Source organism: Toxorhynchites rutilus, chromosome 3 (genome assembly GCF_029784135.1).
Source record: "Toxorhynchites rutilus septentrionalis strain SRP chromosome 3, ASM2978413v1, whole genome shotgun sequence".
Lineage (NCBI taxonomy): Eukaryota > Metazoa > Arthropoda > Insecta > Diptera > Culicidae > Toxorhynchites > Toxorhynchites rutilus.
In genome coordinates, this window is record NC_073746.1 from 211,152,562 (window position 1) to 211,175,278 (window position 22,717).

The 22,717-nt window shown below is 41.6% G+C and overlaps 1 protein-coding gene across 1 annotated transcript in view; it reads right to left on the minus strand.

The window, feature by feature from the left end:
• Window positions 1-17,979, minus strand: part of LOC129780533 (uncharacterized) — a 40,237-nt gene extending 22,258 nt beyond the window's left edge. The window contains exon 1 of the mRNA XM_055788892.1: window positions 17,261-17,979. The gene's annotated coding sequence lies outside the window, so the exon portion shown is untranslated. The remainder of the gene's footprint in view (window positions 1-17,260) is intronic.
• Between the last annotated feature and the right edge of the window lie 4,738 nt (window positions 17,980-22,717).

A 22,717-nucleotide genomic window follows, 5' to 3' on the forward strand; every position in this document is an offset into this window, starting at 1 on the left:
GAAACAATTGGGTATGTCACAAGCAAGCATATGTGCAATTGGAAGTTGAGAACATATAAAACAAAAATCTCGTATGCTCTGGATCCAGATTTATATAGACAGTCGCCTTGAATCTATTGTCAAATGTGATGTTTCTCAATATGGCCAATACAAACGGCAGCACCAATGAGAATACGCCGAGCCATACCGATTTCGATCGTGTAAAGATTCAAGGAGTCAGTCTCTGGTATTGTCCTTGTCTGTATGAAAAGTATTTTTAAAGTTGTTTTCAGTCAGGCTTGTCATTAAATCATCAATAATTCCATGCTGTCTCAATGACTGGAAAATGTCCAAACCTATTACACTGAATACAGCTTTTCGTGTTTTGGGATGAGTGGCATTTTTGAAGCTGTGTTATCGAACAAAATTGCCGTTGCCGATTTGACACAAGAGGTTCACGAATTACAATTACTCATATTACATCACAGAAATTCACTGTTTAGTGTAAATTTTGTTATTATCGTTAATCATCGCGCCATTTTTTTCAAAACAAGAAGCGGGTTATATCTGTGATACACTGCCTTTCACAACTATAGAACCACTCATTTTTTCCAGAGATATGTAAGATAGTCGGTTGAATTGAAGTATATCGTGTAGAATACAATAACTATCTTCATTTATGAGACTGGCCAGTTCAACTTTATTGTTGTGTTCAGGCGCGAAACAATAAAAAAACCAAAATTCAAGTGTTTCATAACTATAGAACCAGATGGAAAATCTCTCACTCGTTTACAAAATTAACATCAATTTCACATGAATTACGATAAGTTTCTAATTCGTTGGTCATCTTTAGTTCTCAATCAGTTCAAATAACCCATTCGGGGTGATTACGGCCATGCTGCGCTATGTTGTAGTGTGTATCTCGTTCAATGCAGATGATACTCCTCGTTCAAGCTCTTCAAATCACTCATACTTGCTTGTAAGTTACATCTACTATTCGTCCGATCACTCCTCATAAGTTCCTGATATGGTTTTGATGTGGTAAACAAGCTGACCACTCCAGAATCTGAAGACCCTATTCATTAAATTATACCATAACCTACCGGATTTTATGAATTGATGCAAAATTACCCAATTATCACATTTTTTTGGATGCAAAAACAGCAATAAATGATTCTGAAGTACTTCATTGCACTTCTGACTGTTCATTCGTGTTGATGTCAGCCATCTAAACCAGGCCTTTATGAGAAAATTCTCCCCAAACCATCAAACTTAACCTGACTGACTCAATCGTCGATTGTGTAGTTGAATATAATTGGCAGTTTTTTTGACGTAGAACTACGTCTTTCATTAAGGGTGTCAAATCAGAAAACAGGTCACGTTGTTATGAAATAAAGTTAACGTTAATAACTATTTTTGTCGCGAACGGATTTTGGCGATTTATATACTAAACGAATCGGAAATTCCGTAAGATTTGTTTAATATGCCATACAATAGAATCCCCTGGTTAGTAAATGGTTAAAATTCATGAAAACTTTAAGTGTTTCTATTTCCCATACATTTGTTCTGTCCATTTGAGTGCTTTCCAGAGCTATCAATAACAAGCAACTTATCGACGACCAACGGAGGGGAAATCGTAGGATTTGAAGTCTCCGTGAACAAAAGAAAAGTAGAAGAATGAAGGGGAATACTTGCCTAGAGTATAAACAGTGGATCTCGCTGAGGCAAACTTTCATTCGGCATCGGACTGTTGAGTAATCCTGTTCACTTTGCTTTCGCTGCCCTTCGATCTAAGATTGAACCCCACCAGTGGTAATCCAACTTGGAAATCGTCGTTTGATTTTTCTGTTCGTTTTTTGCGTTATTCGTATCGTGTCTTCTTCTTTCCGCGTAATAAATTGGACGCTTCGCGTAGTGTGCGATGAGCAAGAAGAAGAGGAAGGCAGGCTCGAGCCCTGCAAAAAACGAACGCATTGCCAGGGGCAATAAAATTTCGAGGTAAGCGTCATCTAATGATGCACGCGATGTTGGTGCAGTGAAAAGCCCTCGCACTGAGCCGAGCCTTCGCGAGTGTGACACCGCATCGAATAACAGCGAAGAATACGATTTCGGCGCGTCGGTCGAAAATGTAAACGCCGTTTCCCAGGCAGCAACCAAAATCAAGCTCCCCCCGCTGGTGGTGAAGGTGATGACTCTTGACAAACTCATCAGCGAATTCGCATCGATGGGTGTTACAGCAGAGTAACAATTGTTTATTTTCCGTCTTCATAAGGGCTTCGTTGGTGCCTTTGAGAATGCATCAATGCATTAAACTGACGTTATGGCGAAGCAGACGTTAAGGTTGTGCACCAAAAATTATTTGGGAATACCAAGCATCTTGAATGTCTTACTGGAATGTTATAAGTTATTTGGGTTCGCGTGCCAGTCGCAAAACTGTCTTCAACTAGGATTGCATTTGCGCTAATATTGATCATAATGAAGCATTGCTACTGTTTTCGAGGTTGTTATTAACAAAAAGAGTTTATTTATCTTGTTTAGTCACCAAGAAAGTAAATGTTCTGGAATTTTGTATGTCATTAGGTTTTGCTTGCCAGTAGCAAAACTTCCTCCACTAAGGGTGACAGCTGCGCTTCTCTCGAGCATGAGAAAGTAATGCAACTCTTCTCGAGGCCAGTAATATTAACAGAAGCGTTTCTTTTGAGAATAGCGCAAAATGATGAGAAATGTTTATATTGCTAGTAGTTTCAAGCAACCAATGTATGGCTCTGTATGCAAGCTATGGCGAACGCTTGTTTGGCGCTTGGTTTACGCTTAGTTTGTACGAACGATATCTAGAGGTGCGATTCCTTTAAGGCAATACTAAATAACATGTAGCATGATATTTGATACTTGCAAGTGTTGTCATTGTTGTTGTTTACATGCGGTGCCAAAGATATATTGATGTAGTTATGAGATATGGAATAATGACTGACGAACTGGTCAAGCAAGCTTTGTAGTCGACGACAATTCTCAACAGTTCTGATAGCCAAATAAATCTTCAAGTCGTCTGCGTAGATCGACACACAGCCGGATGCTAGAATAAGGGACACGTCATTGTAGAATATCGCGAACAGCAGTGGCCCTAGATTACTGCTTTGTGAAACTCCCGAACGAACAGCAAACGGAGACGAAGTGTGATATTGGAGCTTGACACGCAGAGTTCTTCCAGAAAGGTATGACCTAATCCAGTTGATGAATCCATCAGAAGCACCAAAACGGGATAGCTTCCTCAGCAGGATTCGGTGGTCAATTCAGTCGAAAGCGGCTTTTATGTCGGTATAAATAGCATCAACCTGAGCTCGTTCTTCTAGGCGGTTGACACAGAACAATGAGAACTCGTGAAGATTGGTGCTTACCGAGCGTCCTGGCATAAAACCATGTTGTACTAGTGAGATATAGCTCTTAACTTCGAAAAAGACAACATCGTTCACAATCATCTCAAATAACTTAGAGGCGGCAGATAAGCTGGTATTCCCGCGATAGTTGCTCACGTTACACTTGTCTCCTTTTTTAAAGACGGGTAACACAAATGAGTGCTTCCACACATCCAGGAGGACTCCTTGATCCAGCGAAGCTGTGTATATGCGGGAGAAGGGTGACGCCAAAGCTGAAGCACAGCGGCTGAAAACTATTGCCGGAATTGCATCTGGGCCAGGAACCGTTGAACGTTTCAACTTTTTTACAGACTTCTCTACCATCCGTGGAGTAACAACGAATGACCGCAAGTCTACTGGATATTCTGAAATGTTAGCAGCAGCCCTCTCGGCTTCAGATGAGGTGGCTGCATCAGCAAAAAACACTGAAGCCAAATGTTTAGAAAACAAATCACACGTTTCCGGGACAGATGACGACTCCGAATCACCCAAAAACATCTTAGATGGGATGTCTGTAGTTTTACGCTTCGAATTTACACTGTATACTTGAATTCAACCGACTTCTTACATATCTTTGGAAACCCAGAAAAAAAGAGTGGTTCTATAGTTGTGAAACGCAGTGTATAACCGCAAGTACTACCGCTGGCCTTGGCAATCATTTGTTTGAACTTGTATCTGAATGAATGAATATTTTGAAAGTGTGAGTGAATAAGTGTAAATATGGAATTATTTCCATAGTTGTACATATAAAATAAAATTCTTTTGAACTTGTTGGTGACCCTGAAAAGGACCGATGGGTTTGCGTGGCTTACTAGAAGCAACAAAAGATGGTTGACACATGATTCCTTTTGTTTCTATTGATTGTGAGTATGTGTGTTTTGTGTGTGTGTGTGTATGTGGGAGAGAGAGAGAAAAGTTGTTCCAATCGATGACGATGACATTCTCTTTCAAATGAATGATGCAACATGCCACACAGCTCATGTTACGATAGAAGTATTGCACGGACAATTTGGTGATTCGACAATATCGCGAAATGTGAGGCTCTGCCAATTTAGAATAGGTATGCTGTCTTTGTCCAGAACAGCGCTCCCAGTGATCGGTTCTGGAATTTTTAACAGCATATTACAAAGGTCTTCTGTTCTGTTTCTGATTTGAAAAACGTTGGTGTTTTTAAAATTGCCCTGCGGTGGTATGAAAAGAAGAGACTTATTCCTGAACAAAAGTCAACAAACCCCGCCATGGTCGGGTACAATGATCTCAAAGGAGTTCAACAAGAATTGTCGACGACAATTCTCAACAGTTCTGATAGCCAAATAAATCTTCAAGTCGTCTGCGTAGATCGACACACAGCCGGATGCTAGAATAAGGGACACGTCATTGTAGAATATCGCGAACAGCAGTGGCCCTAGATTACTGCTTTGTGAAACTCCCGAACGAACAGCAAACGGAGACGAAGTGTGATATTGGAGCTTGACACGCAGAGTTCTTCCAGAAAGGTATGACCTAATCCAGTTGATGAATCCATCAGAAGCACCAAAACGGGATAGCTTCCTCAGCAGGATTCGGTGGTCAATTCAGTCGAAAGCGGCTTTTATGTCGGTATAAATAGCATCAACCTGAGCTCGTTCTTCTAGGCGGTTGACACAGAACAATGAGAACTCGTGAAGATTGGTGCTTACCGAGCGTCCTGGCATAAAACCATGTTGTACTGGTGAGATATAGCTCTTAACTTCGAAAAAGACAACATCGTTCACAATCATCTCAAATAACTTAGAGGCGGCAGATAAGCTGGTTATCCCGCGATAGTTGCTCACGTTACACTTGTCTCCTTTTGACGTAGGACTACGTCTTTCATTTCTATACCGGGGTGTAAAATCAAAGTTTCGAAAACGAAAGCGTTACGCCGGAGACCGAGATTTTGAGCGTTAATAGCTCCTAAACAACTGAACGAAATGGTATGATAAACACTTCATTCGAAAGATAAAATGTCTACGCGTTATATACTTGTTACTTTTTGATCCAAAAACTTGTTTCAATAGTCTTAAAATTGCTTTCAAAACAGGCTATTGAAATCACCAATCGGTATATAAGCGAGCGGCGCTCGGAAATCCACTCAGTTCTAATTGAACAGCGATTGGAGCATGTTGTCGCTGTTGCGGTGAAGCTCTTTATTTATCATGAAAGCGCGGATGAACGGTGCACCCTAGGCCAGAAGGGAATCTATCAGGAGGAGAGTGATGCCACAAACGGTTCCCTGGGAAGACATCGCTACACACACATACACGCGCGGCTATTAACAGGTGGTTATCGAGTTGACATTAACCACTGGTGGGCTTCCAGTATCGAGGAAAATGTGGAAATATCTAATCGTTACTGAAAATAATCTGCCAGTTCCTTTGGGAATTTTCAAAATATATTCATGTGAAAGAGTTAAATTGAATGTTTTCTATCCATGTAACACTGTGACCAAATACATTTGGTTTTGTGGTTTTTCAATCAATCGCAATTAACAGGATAGCTTCAGAAGATTATTCTTCCCCATCAGTAGGATATTTCCGTATCCAATATTGTATGCGCCCGCAATCGATTATTGCTCAGTCGCCGAAAGTTCCGAGCTCAGAGAGTTCATTCCCCTCTAGTTTGCCTTCCAAATTACCATCATAAACCACACCTTCTCTCGATTCAATCACACACAAAAAGCATACTTAAGCGATATTCTGGTGGTGAGACACATTCATTTTTCGTGAGGACATCGACAAGACAACATCGTTGCCTAACGTGCTGGAGGAGGTGGACGGCGAAGGATCGACACATACACGCGCAGAACTCTTTCCGTTAGGATGCCATTCAGCATCGAGAAAGTTCCGGAAAGATCTAATCATTGCTGGAAAATAATCTGCCAGTTCCTTTGGGAATTTTCAAAATATATTCATGTGAAAGAGTTTAATTGAATGTTTTCTATCCATGTAACACTGTGACCAAATATGTTTCAATCAAGTGATATTAACAGGTGGTTATCGAGTTGGCATTAACCACTGGTGGGCTTCCAGTATCGAGGAAAATGTGGAAATATCTAATCGTTACTGAAAATAATCTGCCAGTTCCTTTGGGAATTTTCAAAATATATTCATGTGAAAGAGTTTAATTGAATGTTTTCTATCCATGTAACACTGTGACCAAATACATTTGGTTTTGTGGTTTTTCAATCAACCGCAATTAACAGGATAGCTTCAGAAGATTATTCTTCCCCATCAGTAGGATATTTCCGTATCCAATATTGTATGCGCCCGCAATCGATTATTGCTCAGTCGCCGAAAGTTCCGAGCTCAGAGAGTTCATTCCCCTCTAGTTTGCCTTCAAAATTACCATCGTAAACCACACCTTCTCTCGATTCAATCAAACACAAAAAGCATACTTAAGCGATATTCTGGTGGTGAGACACATTCATTTTTCGTGAGGACATCGACAAGACAACATCGTTGCCTAACGTGCTGGAGGAGGTGGACGGCGAAGGATCGACACATACACGCGGAGAACTCATTCCGTTAGGATGCCATTCAGCATCGAGAAAGTTCCGGAAAGATCTAATCATTGCTGGAAAATAATCTGCCAGTTCCTTTGGGAATTTTCAAAATATATTCATGTGAAAGAGTTTAATTGAATGTTTTCTATCCATGTAACACTGTGACCAAATATGTTTCAATCAAGTGCTATTAACAGGTGGTTATCGAGTTGGCATTAACCACTGGTGGGCTTCCAGTATCGAGGAAACTGTGGAAATATCTAATCGTTACTGAAAATAATCTGCCAGTTCCTTTGGGAATTTTCAAAATATATTCATTTGAAAGAGTTTAATTGAATGTTTTCTATCCATGTAACACTGTGACCAAATATGTTTCAATCAAGTGCTATTAACAGGTGGTTATCGAGTTGGCATTAACCACTGGTGGGCTTCCAGTATCGAGGAAAATGTGGAAATATCTAATCATTACTGAAAATAATCTGCCAGTTCCTTTGGGAATTTTCAAAATATATTCATTTGAAAGAGTTTAATTGAATGTTTTCTATCCATGTAACACTGTGACCAAATATGTTTCAATCAAGTGCTATTAACAGGTGGTTATCGAGTTGGCATTAACCACTGGTGGGCTTCCAGTATCGAGGAAAATGTGGAAATATCTAATCGTTACTGAAAATAATCTGCCAGTTCCTTTGGGAATTTTCAAAATATATTCATTTGAAAGAGTTTAATTGAATGTTTTCTATCCATGTAACACTGTGACCAAATATGTTTCAATCAAGTGCTATTAACAGGTGGTTATCGAGGTGGCATTAACCACTGGTGGGCTTCCAGTATCGAGGAAAATGTGGAAATATCTAATCGTTACTGAAAATAATCTGCCAGTTCCTTTGGGAATTTTCAAAATATATTCATGTGAAAGAGTTCAATTGAATGTTTTCTATCCATGTAACACTGTGACCAAATATGTTTCAATCAAGTGCTATTAACAGGTGGTTATCGAGTTGGCATTAACCACTGGTGGGCTTCCAGTATCGAGGAAAATGTGGAAATATCTAATCGTTACTGAAAATAATCTGCCAGTTCCTTTGGGAATTTTCAAAATATATTCATGTTAAAGAGTTTATTTGAATGTTTTCTTTCCATGTAACACTGTGACCAAATACATTTGGTTTTGTGGTTTTTCAATCAATCGCAATTAACAGGATAGCTTCAGAAGATTATTCTTCCCCATCAGTAGGATATTTCCGTATCCAATATTGTATGCGCCCGCAATCGATTATTGCTCAGTCGCCGAAAGTTCCGAGCTCAGAGAGTTCATTCCCCTCTAGTTTGCCTTCCAAATTACCATCGTAAACCACACCTTCTCTCGATTCAATCACACACAAAAAGCATACTTAAGCGATATTCTGGTGGTGAGACACATTCATTTTTCGTGAGGACATCGACAAGACAACATCGTTGCCTAACGTGCTGGAGGAGGTGGCGGCGAAGGATCGACACATACACGCGCAGAATTCTTTCCGTTTGGATGCCATTCAGCATCGAGAAAGTTCCGGAAAGATCTAATCATTGCTGGGAAATAATCAGCCAGTTCCTCTAAGAATTTAAAAATACATTCATGTGAAAGAGTTTATTTGAATGTTTTCTATCCATGTAACACTGTGACCAAATATGTTTCAATCAAGTGCTATTAACAGATGGTTATCGAGTTAGCATTAACCACTGATGGGCTTCCAGTATCGAGGAAAATTTGGAAATATCTAATCGTTACTGAAAATAATCTGCCAGTTCATCTGGGAATTTAAAATTACATTCATGTGAAAGAGTTTATTTGAATGTTACATTTGGTTTTGTGATTTTTCAATCAATCGCAATTAACAGGATAGCTTCTGAAGATTATTCTTCCCCATCAGTAGGATATTTCCGTATCCAATATTGGATGCATAAAACCTTGTGCCTCCAACGTAACGCTCTCGTTTTCGAAGTTCTCCAAAAATTCATTCATTCAGAATGAATTCAGATTCAACATCAAACAAATGATCTCTAAATCAACGATAGTCCTACGTCACTCTTGCGGTTATACCATAGATATAACCCACTTCCTGTTTTTTAAAGACGGGTAACACAAATGAGTGCTTCCACACATCCAGGAGGACTCCTTGATCCATCGAAGCTGTGTATATGCGGGAGAAGGGTGACGCCAAAGCTGAAGCACAGCGGCTGAAAACTATTGCCGGAATTGCATCTGGGCCAGGAACCGTTGAACGTTTCAACTTTTTTACAGACTTCTCTACCATCCGTGGAGTAACAACGAATGACCGCAAGTCTACTGGATATTCTGGAATGTTAGCAGCAGCCCTCTCGGCTTCAGATGAGGTGGCTGCATCAGCAAAAAACACTGAAGCCAAATGTTTAGAAAACAAATCACACGTTTCCGGGACAGATGACGACTCCGAATCACCCAAAAACATCTTAGATGGGATGTCTGTAGTTTTACGCTTCGAATTTACACTGTATACTTCAATTCAACCGACTTCTTACATATCTTTGGAAACCCAGAAAAAAAGAGTGGTTCTATAGTTGTGAAACGCAGTGTATAACCGCAAGTACTACCGCTGGCCTTGGCAATCATTTGTTTGAACTTGTATCTGAATGAATTCTCAATGAATGAATGAATATTTTGAAAGTGTGAGTGAATAAGTGTAAATATGGAATTATTTCCATAGTTGTACATATAAAATAAAATTCTTTTGAACTTGTTGGTGACCCTGAAAAGGACCGATGGGTTTGCGTGGCTTACTAGAAGCAACAAAAGATGGTTGACACATGATTCCTTTTGTTTCTATTGATTGTGAGTATGTGTGTTTTGTGTGTGTGTGTGTGTGTGTGTGTGTATGTGGGAGAGAGAGAGAGAAAAGTTGTTCCAATCGATGACGATGACATTCTCTTTCAGATGAATGATGCAACATGCCACACAGCTCATGTTACGATAGAAGTATTGCACGGACAATTTGGTGATTCGACAATATCGCGAAATGTGAGGCTCTGCCAATTTAGAATAGGTATGCTGTCTTTGTCCAGAACAGCGCTCCCAGTGATCGGTTCTGGAATTTTTAACAGCATATTACAAAGGTCTTCTGTTCTGTTTCTGATTTGAAAAACGTTGGTGTTTTTAAAATTGCCCTGCGGTGGAATGAAAAGAAGAGACTTATTCCTGAACAAAAGTCAACAAACCCCGCCATGGTCGGGTACAATGATCTCAAAGGAGTTCAAAATGGCCAAAACCACCATCTGTATAGTGCTAAAACGCTTCAACGAACGTTTGTCTGTTTCCAGGAAGGTTTCATCGAGGCGTCGAAACGGCTCATTGAACCGGAAACTGCAACTGAACGTCATGAATTGTGCGAATCTTGGAAGAGGAAGGGGAGATCTCAGGGAAAAGTGATAAGTATTTAAGATAACGGGTGTTAAATAAAAAATGAGCATTTTTTCAATCACATATAATTTTTTTTTTCATCGATTTCAGTATTTTTTATTAATAACATAATGTATTTTCTTCAAAAAAATGTCAGTGAATATTTGAGTAAGGGCCGTGGTCTGCTGTTCGACGCAACTTTGTTGCGATGCTCTCACAAGAACGTTGTACAGCACTTACGACCATTTTCCGGATACAATTCCGGATTCTTGTAGTCAGTTGCTTCATGTCCTTGGCCCTCCAATTGTTTTTATACACTAGGGCACTGAGTGAGCCAAAGAAATCCTCTATTGGGCGGAACTGGGGCAAGTTTGTTGGGTTACGATTTATCGGCACGAACGGTATCTTTTTCTCCTCAAGATACGCCAGCGTCTTCATGGCGTAATGGGAAGACGCCTTGTCCGGCCAGAAGACGTACTTCCCATCCGCGTGATGCTCGTTCAGGAACGGCAGCAGGATTTTATCGAGGCACTCTTCTCGATAGATTTGTTGGTTGATTGCCAGACCGCTCGGCTTAAACCATGGCTTTGAAGTGCCCCGGTCGGAAATGGCGATGTACAACATAACATTTTTTTCGAACTTGTGCTTGAACTTGTATTTTACTTCAGGCGGTGTGGATGCGGTGTCGTTGGAGTAGTAATTATCATTTCCTGAAATATGCGTTTTGGACAGCGGAAAATAGCTTTCGTCGTCCAGAACGAAAGACGTCCCGCGGTATTTTTTGGTCATCCACCGACACTGTGATTTAACCGTCTCAATCTGCTCCTCCGTGTACTCCGACGACCTCGTCTTCTTCTTGCAGACGATTCCTTCCATCTTGAGCAGCAGTGGGAGCAGCCATATTTCCGACCGGCGTCACGCAGACTGGTTGCGTCCTTGTTGTCAAACAGCTTCTTTAACGATGTCTTCCTCTTCTTCGTCATTATCGTCACCGGACGACCACTTCCGACCTTCCGCTCTACGTTCAGGGAACCCAGGATACGATATACCGTACTGACAGGTACATTTTCTTCCTCAAAATGTGCCACCGTGAACTTTTTTCCTTGCTGGAAATGCGTTTCGTAGAACCGTACAATGCGTTCGCGGAGCACGTGCTGTTTCGACGCCATCTTTGCTTTGACTAAATTCAAACTAGCAAAACCAAACACGCCTACTGTTTCTAGGGAGCCCAAAGAGCAATTTTCTTGGAGAAAGAAAATTTTACGCTCTTCATTTGAGTTACTGAAAGGTATTGAAAAAATTCTCATTTTTTATTTAACACCCGTTAATAACTAATATAAAATGTTCTTGCTGCACTTTCCATTCAGCTCAAATCAAGAGCGTTTACACAATGTGAGTATGGGCCTCAGCTTCTTAAATATTCATTTAAAAAAGCGTCTGATTATTCCCCTGACTTTCATGTATTTGCAATGCCGATTTCTCTAACGCTGCTTGGTTTTGAAGTCTGTGTTAGGGAACACATTTCGGTGCTAACGAAAGTCCCCATACTATCATGTGTTTGCAATGCCCATTTCCCCAATGCTGCTTGATTTTGATGGCTGTGTTGGGGAAACCGTAGATCGGGCCAATCAAAACTAGCTAGTTAGGGCGTTTACCATTTAACAGTTATTCAGTTGATTATCCAATAAAAAATAACATTTTATTACTTGCGATAGAAGCCTAGAAACAAAGCGCGGAAATCGAGTGATTTATACATAAAAACGTGTTGGTGGTGAGTTAAAACTTTATCACGTCACGCTGGGATGAGCCAGCAGACGTCATTGAGAAAGAGATGAACTTCCAAAACTGCCCAGAACTCCGGCCAATCGGAATGGATTGGTGTATGATCATAGCTAAATTGAAGAAGAGAGAAAACGTGGATAAAAATGCTACTTCAACGGACAGATACTGGGGAAATGCAGTCGATGAGGTTGACCAGCAGCTCGTGCAGAAGTTGACGGCACTTTTTCATTCGAGAGGATTAAAAATCACAAAAGGTGATCTATTTAGACTAGATCCAGATAACAAGCAGTATGGAGATGTTGGAGCTTAAGGGGGTAGTACACTATGAACATCACAAAAAGTATGTGGTTTTCGCGAATTTTTTCAACGAGAAAATAAATTACTATGATTAATCTGATATCACACTTTTATTAGGTATAAATAACTTAACAAACAAAAAATATATTGGTGGAAATTGGACTGTCCCCTGAATAGCCGCAACCGGTTTATTGAACCCTTGTTTTTTGACGAAATGGCGACATTTTTTTGTAAAGAAATGCGTTTTTGCCTCAAAAATCGGGACAAAAACATTCACCAAAATTTTATTTCTCAAAATAACAAAAAATCCTATGTACGATGACAGGAAATTTAGTGGAGAATCTGGGAAAAGCTATTTGAAAAAAACCGGATGGATCGTTCCGGAGATAGAACTCCCACCAGTTTACAAAACCTAGTTTCGAGAAAAACGCATTTTAAATGTTGGATCCGCGCTCCTTACGCAAAGACCTAGGCCCACTAATTGGCTTGTAACTTTGGAACGGAGCATTGGACAAACCTGGGACAAAAACTACAGTAGACATTCCGGAAAACATTTTAAGCCATAAATATTTTTTAAATTTTTTTCAGGTTTTCATAGTGTACTACCCCCTTAACAGTAGAAAAACTGAAATTTTTTATATAGCTAGATTGCCCAAAAGCAGCCAAAATGACTGCATTGCAAAAGAATAACTAATGTGTAAAGAAATTCGTTTTAAGTAAATTTTCTATATTGTTTTATATTATTTACAGTTATAAGATAAGTTGTTAGTAAATATTAACAATGGAAAAAAAATTTCACTTGGGAATGAAATTAAGCATTATTATTTGTACATTTTTACAAAGGAAAGCGAGTCTTGTTATGTGTACATCTTTCGCAAACATACTTTTGACACCTTCAGATATGTTATTAGTTTTATTGTTGCAGCTAAGTTGGATTTGACAAATTTTGCGTTCATTAGAATGGGTTGCATTTGATGATTCTGTAATCGATCTTTGTGCGTATTTATATTCTGATGAATTTATATATTATATTATCAACAAGCTCTGATAAGATTATCTAACATAATGTTCGTTTTTGCGCAGCCTGACGACCCTTTCACACCCTTGAAAGTAGCTCGTAGCCTTCCGGGAATAAAATCTTCGTCAAATTTTGACCACACAATACCATCGGGTATCTGTTTCGGTTCCCTGATAGATGTTTTCAAATGTTTCTTCGTCAGAGTCTGAACTACTGACACTTTCATGTTCATCATTGGTGATCGACTATACAACGCTTTCTTCAGTGTCAGATGTTTCACTTTGGATATAATCCGCTTCATTTTCAGATGGTGGTTCAGAATTTGTTGTATCTGATTCTATATCAATCAAACGATCTTCATTTTTCGTTGACTCAGCTCTATTTCACATTCATATCCTGAATTTATGGGTCAAAACATAAAATAAACAACTTGTTAGCTAAAGTGACCAGATGGTCAGAGGTCCAACGCGGGACATAAAAAACAAAACGTTATGTATATACGTTATGTGAACATGAACCATAGTTTAGCGAGTCTAAACTGATCAGTATTATTTCTTTTTGACTATCGGTACTCAGTTGTGATTTTTCGGTGATTTAGATTTTGTTTACGCCCGAAAACCACTCGCTCAATCAGAGCATTTACGCCTGGCAAGATTCAAATTCTACAATTTTCTTCAAATTACCGAATGGAATGCTTGAAAATTCCAATTCATTTTTCATCGATTTTAGTGTTAACGTATGCATTAAAAAAAATGGACTAATTTCGGATGGCGATGATAATTTATAGGAACAAATTTTCTTTAAATCTGACGTTTATTATATCTACAACAAAAATGATTCAAGGCTATTGGCTATTATTCGCAGCAGCAGCACTGTCAAGCAACTTGATGATTTTTCCATACTGCAAGCTCCACCCACAGTGAAGGAGTTGGACATTCTGAGGCACTTTGTGCCCGCCAGATATAGCCGATCTGGAATTTACAATATCATCTCTTTGCCGCTTCTTAAGCCGGGAGATCGAAGCAACCGGCCAAACGGTGGAGAAGAATCTGGCCAAAATGGACATTCTTATGCGGAAGCGTCAGACTAGACCGGCCGTATCTGATCAGCAGGCAATCACCCAGAAGGAGTAGCTTGAGATGCTGGTGAAAAACTTCTTTCCGGCGAAAAAAGTGAAAAACTTTTTTCTCAGCCCATTATGCCAAAAGAACACTGGAGGATGGATAGGCTGGAGATAAACATTGTCGCGAAGACCACCAACCTTCCCAACATTCCCCAGCTGCGCCCGATAGAAAACTTTTGGGCGAATGGCCAGAATAGAGAGACAGACGACCACCAAAGCCAAGAAAAGGTAAAATAACACGCCGATATACATCTTTTCATCGTCCATGGTTCAGGTTCCGACCATCTACCGTAAGACCGCCCAGCGCTTCATTTACGATACTTCATCAAACAACTCTGCCTCTTCCTGTCTAGTATACACTAGTTCTTCCGGCTTATTTAAACCGTTGAGCCCTGACCGAGCTAGGGGACCAAAGATGAACTTTTCGTCTGACTCACGTTGGTCCCTGCGGATCAATAGGGGACTTTTATAAAAATCATTTTCCAATTTTGTTGCTGTCGTTTCCAGTTGACACTCTCTAAACAAAAAGTCCAATGTCGGTGCGATGAAACCAGCTCAACGTATTAATCTTTGGATGAATAAGAAGGATGCAAGCAGTCAAAATGACTGCCTCTGGGCAATATAGGTATAACAACATTCTGAAATATTTGTGTCATTGAATACATAGTTGTTGTTCTAATTGAAATTTGAAAGCAGTCAAAATGACTTTCTTGGGCAATCTAGTGTTAAACGAGCAGTTTACTCTGCATGGACGAGTTATAAATTCCAACATATCGCAGTTTGGTCGAAACCACGTCGAACTAATTGGGAACAGGACCCATCCATCATGAACTTGTTTACAATTCATACGAAATTGATGTGGAATTGAAGGAGCAATAATTTACCATCTGGTTCTACAGCTATGAAATACCAGCATATTGTTTTTTAATGCTTCGCATTTTATGGCATAAATTCTTAATTACTGATCGGCATCTTTCGAAACCTGTACGTATCGCAGTCAGTAACCGAATTAGAACGGAAATGCAGAGATCAGGCAGCGACGAGCCACCCAGTAAATGTTCCCGCCCGATGATGGAAAAACTGCCAGCGACTTGGAAGCTATTGTGAACGGTGGAGCCGAACGAGTCAGAGGTGGACGGCAGCTAAATGAAAGGGCTTCGGAGCGTCGGTAAGTATCCGGACGGCAACGTAGACTGGTCATCTGCGGTCTTTGATGGATGTACTTCGGCGGCGGCGAACTGGGATTCTGGTTTCCGTTGTTTCGATGGCGATGGCGCTGTGTTGTTTCTAGGCTGGTAGGACGATGTACTTTCGTGGGAGGTGACCGATTTTCCTTAAAAACAGCGTTCAGAAGTTCCTTTCAGTGATAACTCTCACTTGGTCATTGTATCTTTCATCCGTCTTGTCTGCATTTCGTTCCGTTATGACCGAAAGCCCAGCATTTGGAACATTGCATCGGCTACGGATAGTAAGACCTAGCCTCGCTCTGACACGTCAAAGCCGATCGTTTACGAGAGAGCTAATGATTTCTACCCCGGTCATTTCACTGGTCTGCAACTCAGAACAACAACGCGCTTAATACAGTTGAGGTACTGATGGTACGTTTCCTTGTTTCGCTGTTCCGACGCTTAGATTGGTCATTATAACAGTCTTTCCGTTTGTTTACGGTTCCGCAATTTCAGTGCGAATGTCGCACTGCCACCCTAGGAAAAAGCAGAATTTTATTGATCAACAATGAATACCACCATCACCAACATCTTTACGGTGCAAAATTTCAAAATTATAAAAATTTACAACGCGTTTGTATAGTTATGAAACAAAAAATAATGTATGTAGGTACCTCCACAAGTTCATAAATGAGTATTTCACATCGGCTTTTTGTAATCGTAACATCCTTCAAACCCTCACGACAGGCACTCATACTTCTTCTTGCAACTTCTGCGTGGGATATCTCTTCGTTGTGGCCTCAAAAGATCAATGAATGCCTAATGCTAAAGTATACCAAAAACGCGTGTCAACGCGTCGCGAATGATAAGCCGCAGCAGAGGCTCGATAAAGCTGTAGCTAACCCGCAGTATGTGGTTTACTTCATTGACATCCCTTTATCAAGCCCCCTGTAGAGGCGAATGAACTTCTAGTTTATAGCCTCTTTTATACAAACATCCATCGAGCCCCACTGCGGCTTATCATGTCATTGCGAAAGAACCGCTTAATATGATTCCTTTGATGTTTTTAGTTGAAAATATGTAAAGTAATTTATGAAAAAAAAAATCAATTTAGTAAACAATTGTGAACTAAACTCGAGTCCACCATGAGTAACCATAACCATAGAGTTTTCCATCTTACTAAACATAGAGGTGAGAAAATTGTTTATATATGATTTCAAAAATATATTTAAGAATTCGGCTCCCTTAAACTTATGTAACTGAGCATGTTAAATAAACGAATTTAAAAAAAAATAGCTAAGATGTTGATTCACTATTCTTCCCGAAATTCCAATCTTACTACTGGGAACTATTGCTTGTGCACCATATAGATAGCAATTCCCAGAAGTATTCTTATCACGTTCAAGCGACATGTATATTTCTGGTTATCTGTTCTAGTTAAAGTAAAACATTTGATATCAATCACTCTTTTTTGGTTTGACGAAAGTATTCATATGTTGCACATTTATGTTTATGGAAAAAACCTTAAAGCTGAGAAAGTTTACCTGATATTTTATGTTCATTTTGACCCATAAAACTAAGTTGAAGATCGCGGCTTATTAAAACATTCACTATCGCACGTTTTATTTCACTTGTCACTTGCGTATAAAAATTAACCAAATATATTCCGAATATTTGTACATTTTTCACAAGTCTGACCTCAAAATTCTAAGCATATTTTTAGTGTGCGAAGGATCGCCCAGCTGATGTTCTACCAGCGCGGACATACGTCGACAGACGCCGCTTCTCGAGGCTTTCCGTCAATAAACCACAAACACATGCACTGATTAACAGGAGATGGCCTTTGCGCAGGATCAAGAACCGAAAGTAATTCGCATTCTGACGTTTGCACTAGTCATACTGCATTAACACTCGTTTGGCACTCTCGTTTCTGTGTATCGAATTCTTCAACAGCAATGCAATTTTCGCGACGTTCAATCATATGGCCGACGCCAAGGGAGGCAAAAATCTATGCTTCACGCTTTAGTGAGCACTCTGTAGAAAAACAGCGTAAAGTAACTGAAATGAACATATCGCGAAAACAGAGAGTGTTCGCATGATATACAAACACTTCTTCGCGAGTCTGGGTAAGAGTTCTAACTGAATCTCTGGACTCAACGTTAAATGATTAACGCCGCGCACGCCGAAACGGATGGAACTGAAGGACTGAATTAAAAATAAACCAGAACGCTCCAATGAGGAAGCTGAAAAACGATCGTCTGCCAACAACTACGTATGATAAACCTCACGCAATGGGGAAACTATGCTCAGAGTGTGTACGAGACCACGCTTTTACATGTGCTTCGCGATGTAGGAGAGAATGGAAAATTGTCTGTTTATTTTCCTCACTTTTTGCAGAACTCATTCACAAATTCGATTTTTTGACGTAGGACTACGTCTTTCATTTCTATACCGGGGTGTAAAATCAAAGTTTCGAAAACGAAAGCGTTACGCCGAAGACCGAGATTTTGAGCGTTAATAGCTCCTAAACAACTGAACGAAATGGTATGATAAAGACTTCATTCGAAAGATAAAATGTCTGCGCGTTCTATACTTGTTACTTTTTGATCCAAAAACTTGTTTCAATAGTCTTAAAATTGCTTTCAAAACAGGCTATCGAAATCACCAATCGGTATATAAGCGAGCGCCGCTCGGAAATCCACTCATCATCATTATTAGTTCATCATCATTCGGCATCGGACTGTTGAGCAGTCCAGTTCACTTTGCTTTCGCTGCGCTTCGATCTAAGATTGGACCCCACCAGTGGTAATCCAACTTGGATATCGTCGTGTGGTTTTTTCTTTTCGTTTTTCGCGTTATTCGTATCGTGTGTTTTCTTCTTACCGCGTCATAAATTTGACGCTTCGCGTAGTGTGTGATGAGCAAGAAGAAGAGGAAGGCAGGCTCGAGCCCTGCAAAAAATGATCGCATTGCCAGGGGCAATAAATTTTCAAGGCAAGCGTCATCTAATGATGCACGCGATGGTGGCGCGGTGAAAAGTGCCCGCACAGAGTCGAGCCTTCGCGACTGTGACACCGCATCGAACGGTACTGAAGTAGGCGACTTCGGCGCGACGGTTGAAAATGCAAACTCTGCTACTGAGGCAGCATCCAAAATCAAACTCCCTCCGCTGGTGGTGAAGGCGGTCGCTCTCGACAAACTCATCAGTGAATTTGCATCGATGGGCGTTAAAGCAGAATATAAGCTATGTGGCATCGGCACTAAAGTTTTCCTCCGTACGCGGAATGAATTTGATCTGGTCGTGGCGTTTTTGAAGAATGCCAATATTGAGTTTTTCACCCACGACATCCCGGGGGACAAACCCTTCAAGGCTGTTAATCGCGGCCTGTCTAACTACGACCCGAAGACGATCACCGCTGAACTCAAGGATCGGTTTAAGCTAGTCGTGACCGCCATTTACCGGATGAAACGTAGAGGTGAAAACGAGAAATGTACCCGGACTGTCTGTTTCTGGTGCACTTTCAGAAAGGGACGGTGACGCTGAATGCCCTCAAAGCGATCCGCTCTCTTTTTTCCCTGAGAATCCGATGGGAACCTTACCGTGGCGGCCGTCGCGACGTCACCCAGTGCCAGCGGTGCCTGAATTTTGGACATGGCACCCGCAACTGTAACATCAAACCTCGCTGCAGCACGTGTGCTAAGGACCACGCCACTGGTGACTGCCCAGTGGACAAAGCTGGTAAAGTGGAGTACAAATGTATCAACTGTGGCGGCGCTCATCAGGGTTCGGACCGGCAATGCCCGAAACGCGAAAATTTCAAACATATCCGCAAGCAGGCGTCTATCAACAATCAACCGGGGCGGAAGAAGGAGAAGTCGTTTAGAGCAGAAGATTTTCCTCCGCTTCGCCCCACTCAGCAAACAACTCATCCAAGCGCTCGGGATCGAGCTGCCCCTCCTCAACGTACCTCCGGCGAGCCCGCCGGACAGCGTACGCCTACCACCCCCCCCCTGGATTTTGGCGCCCACCACAAACTGAAACCAACTCCGAAAAGTTCACCCCGACGGAGCTACTGGAAATTTTTGACAAGATGACGACCGCCCTCCGCGCGTGCCGCAACAAGCCCGAGCAGATGAATGTGCTTGGTAAGTTTATCATTGAATATGGCTCTTAGGTCTCTGAAAATTGCCACTTGGAACGCTTGCTCGATAAGAGCAAAAGCCATCGAGTTTGCCGATTTCGTCGGCAGACACAGCATCGACGTGGGTCTGCTCTCAGAGACCCACCTAAAATCCGGTGACAGTTTCTGGCTGCCGGATCACAACATCATCCGGCTTGATCGCACCAGCTCTAGGGGGGGCGGTGTTGCGGTCATCGTACGGAAAGGCCTGAAGCTCAACATACTTCCGCACGTTCGCACGTCGGTCATCGAGGCGATTAGTGTGGAGGTCGCATTGACAAACGGCAACATCCATTTCATTGCCGTGTACTGTCCTCATCAGTGTCCGAACAGCAACAGGATGGCGCGTCAGTTCCAAAATGACTTGACTGCCATCACTCGCACCTCTTCTCGCTTTGTTGTTGGGGGTGATCTCAACGCCCGCCATGAGGATTGGCGGAACTACCGACAAAATCAAAACGGGCGGCTTCTCTTCGACCACGCGCAACATGGGCAGTATGCGGTACAGTTCTCGGACGAGCCAACCTTCACCTCACCTGCGGGAAATCCATCGACTTTGGACATCTTCCTTTCAAACATCATGCTGACCAAGCCGGTGGCGGTAAACGAGCTCAGCTCCGATCACCTTCCGGTGGTTGCTGAAGTAGGGGTCAACATTGTTCCAGCCATCTACCTTCGAAAGGATTACCATCACGTCAACTGGCTGGCGTTTGGAAGGATGGTGAACCATCACCTCGAGGAGAACCCGCTGCTGCATTCAGTGGAGGACATCGACCAAGCATTAGAGGGACTTCAATACGCCATCTCCGTGGCTGATGTGGCGTGTGTGCGGCGTGTTCCTGTGAGGGGTAAGTTCGTTGCTATTGACTCTCACACTCAACTCGAACAGCAGGTTGCGCAGTGCGTCCAAGAACTAGATACCTCCCCATGTGCCATACCTCGGGAAGATAAGGTCAATGCAGAACAAGTTCGCTCAGCGCTGAAGGCCACTAAGAATATGAAGGCTCCCGGGTTTGATGGAATCTTCAACCTGATCCTGAAAAGGCTCACTCCCAAAGTCTACTCGCTGCTCAGCAACATCTTCAATCGATGCTTGGAATTGCACTATTATCCAAGCATCTGGAAAGAAGCGAAGATCGTGCCGATCCGCAAACCCGGGAAGGATCCAACTCTACCTTCAAGCTACAGACCTATCAGCCTCCTTTCAGCGCTGGGCAAACTTTTTGAAAAAATCATTTTATTCCGATTGCAAAAATTTGTTGAGATCAACAACATCCTCCTGCCTGAACAGTTTGGGTTTAGACGGGTGCATTCGACTATCCACCAACTAGTGAGAGTGATGAACACCATCCAAAGGAACAGGGCTGTATCCAAGTCCACAGCCTTGGCACTGTTGGATGTCGAAAAGGCTTTCGACTGTGTCTGGCATGACGGGCTTGTATATAAGCTCTGTTCCTTTAACATTCCAATTTATCTCGTGAAAATCATCCGGTGTTACCTTCAGCAAAGGTCGTTCAGGGTATCGTTGAATGGCTGTTTGTCAAACACATTTTCCATCCAGGCAGGGGTCCCGCAGGGAAGTCTGCTGGGCCCTTTGCTGTACAGCCTTTACACCTCTGACACTCCTCCCCTGGGAGATGGCTGCGCGTCCTTTCTGTTCGCAGATGACACCGCAATTGCCGTCAAGGGGAGGATGCCTCGTGAAATAACAAACAGGCTTCAACGATGCCTTGACGCCTTTGTTGAATATGCTAACATATGGAAAATTAAAATCAATGCCTCCAAAACCCAAACAATCATGTTCCTGCACAGGCAGTCTCCCAAACTCAAACCTCCTCCATCTTGCGTTGTGGTGATGAATGGCACAAGGGTTGGGTGGTCTGCTGAAGTAACATATTTGGGGCTAGTGATAGATCAGAAACTCCTCTTCCGTCAGCACGTGGAGAAGAATTTGAATAGGTGTTCCGCTTTGGTTCGATCTCTGTACCCTCTGATCTGTCGACGATCCCGTCTCTCAAAGGTGAACAAACTGGCCGTCTACAATCAAATCATAGCTCCTGCCATCCTTTATGCAATTGTGGTGTGGGGGTCATGTGCTCAGACTCACAGGAACAAACTCCAAGTGGCGCAAAATCGTGCATTGAGGATGATTCTTGATCGTCCTTTTGACACAAGGATCTCGGATCTACACCAAGAGGCTAATATCCAAAAACTAGATGCAATTATGTATGAAACAAAAGCTAAATTTGTTGAGAAATCTAGATCCTCTGAATTTGACCTGATAAAAAATTTGTATATAGTAGATTAGTTAGTTGGTTATTAGTTAGTTAGTTAGTAGTTTATAAGTAGTCTCTTTCAAATTTAATTTCAAACAATACCATTAAAATGGTGAACAACTGTCAAATTATAAATAAGGAACTTTTGCTTAACAGTATGATTTTAAATCCAAAAGCTGAACCGAAGATGTAAAGCCCAGACTGTGTCACTTGAACTGTAAAATATGTATGCAAATAGCAAAACATCTGAATAAAAATGCATTTAAGTTTAAAGTTAAGAAATCCACTCAGTTCTAATTGAACAGCGATTGGAGCATGTTGTCGCTGTTGTGGTGAAGCTCTTCGTTTATCATGAAAGCGCGGATGAACGGTGTCACCAAGAGCCTGTTTGTGCACCCTAGGCCAGAAGGGAATCCATCAGGAGGAGAGTGATGCCACAAACGGTTCCCCGGGAAGACATCGCTACACACACATACACGCGCGGAATTCTTTCCGTTTGGATGCCATTCAGCATTGAGAAAGTTCCGGAAAGATCTAATCTTTT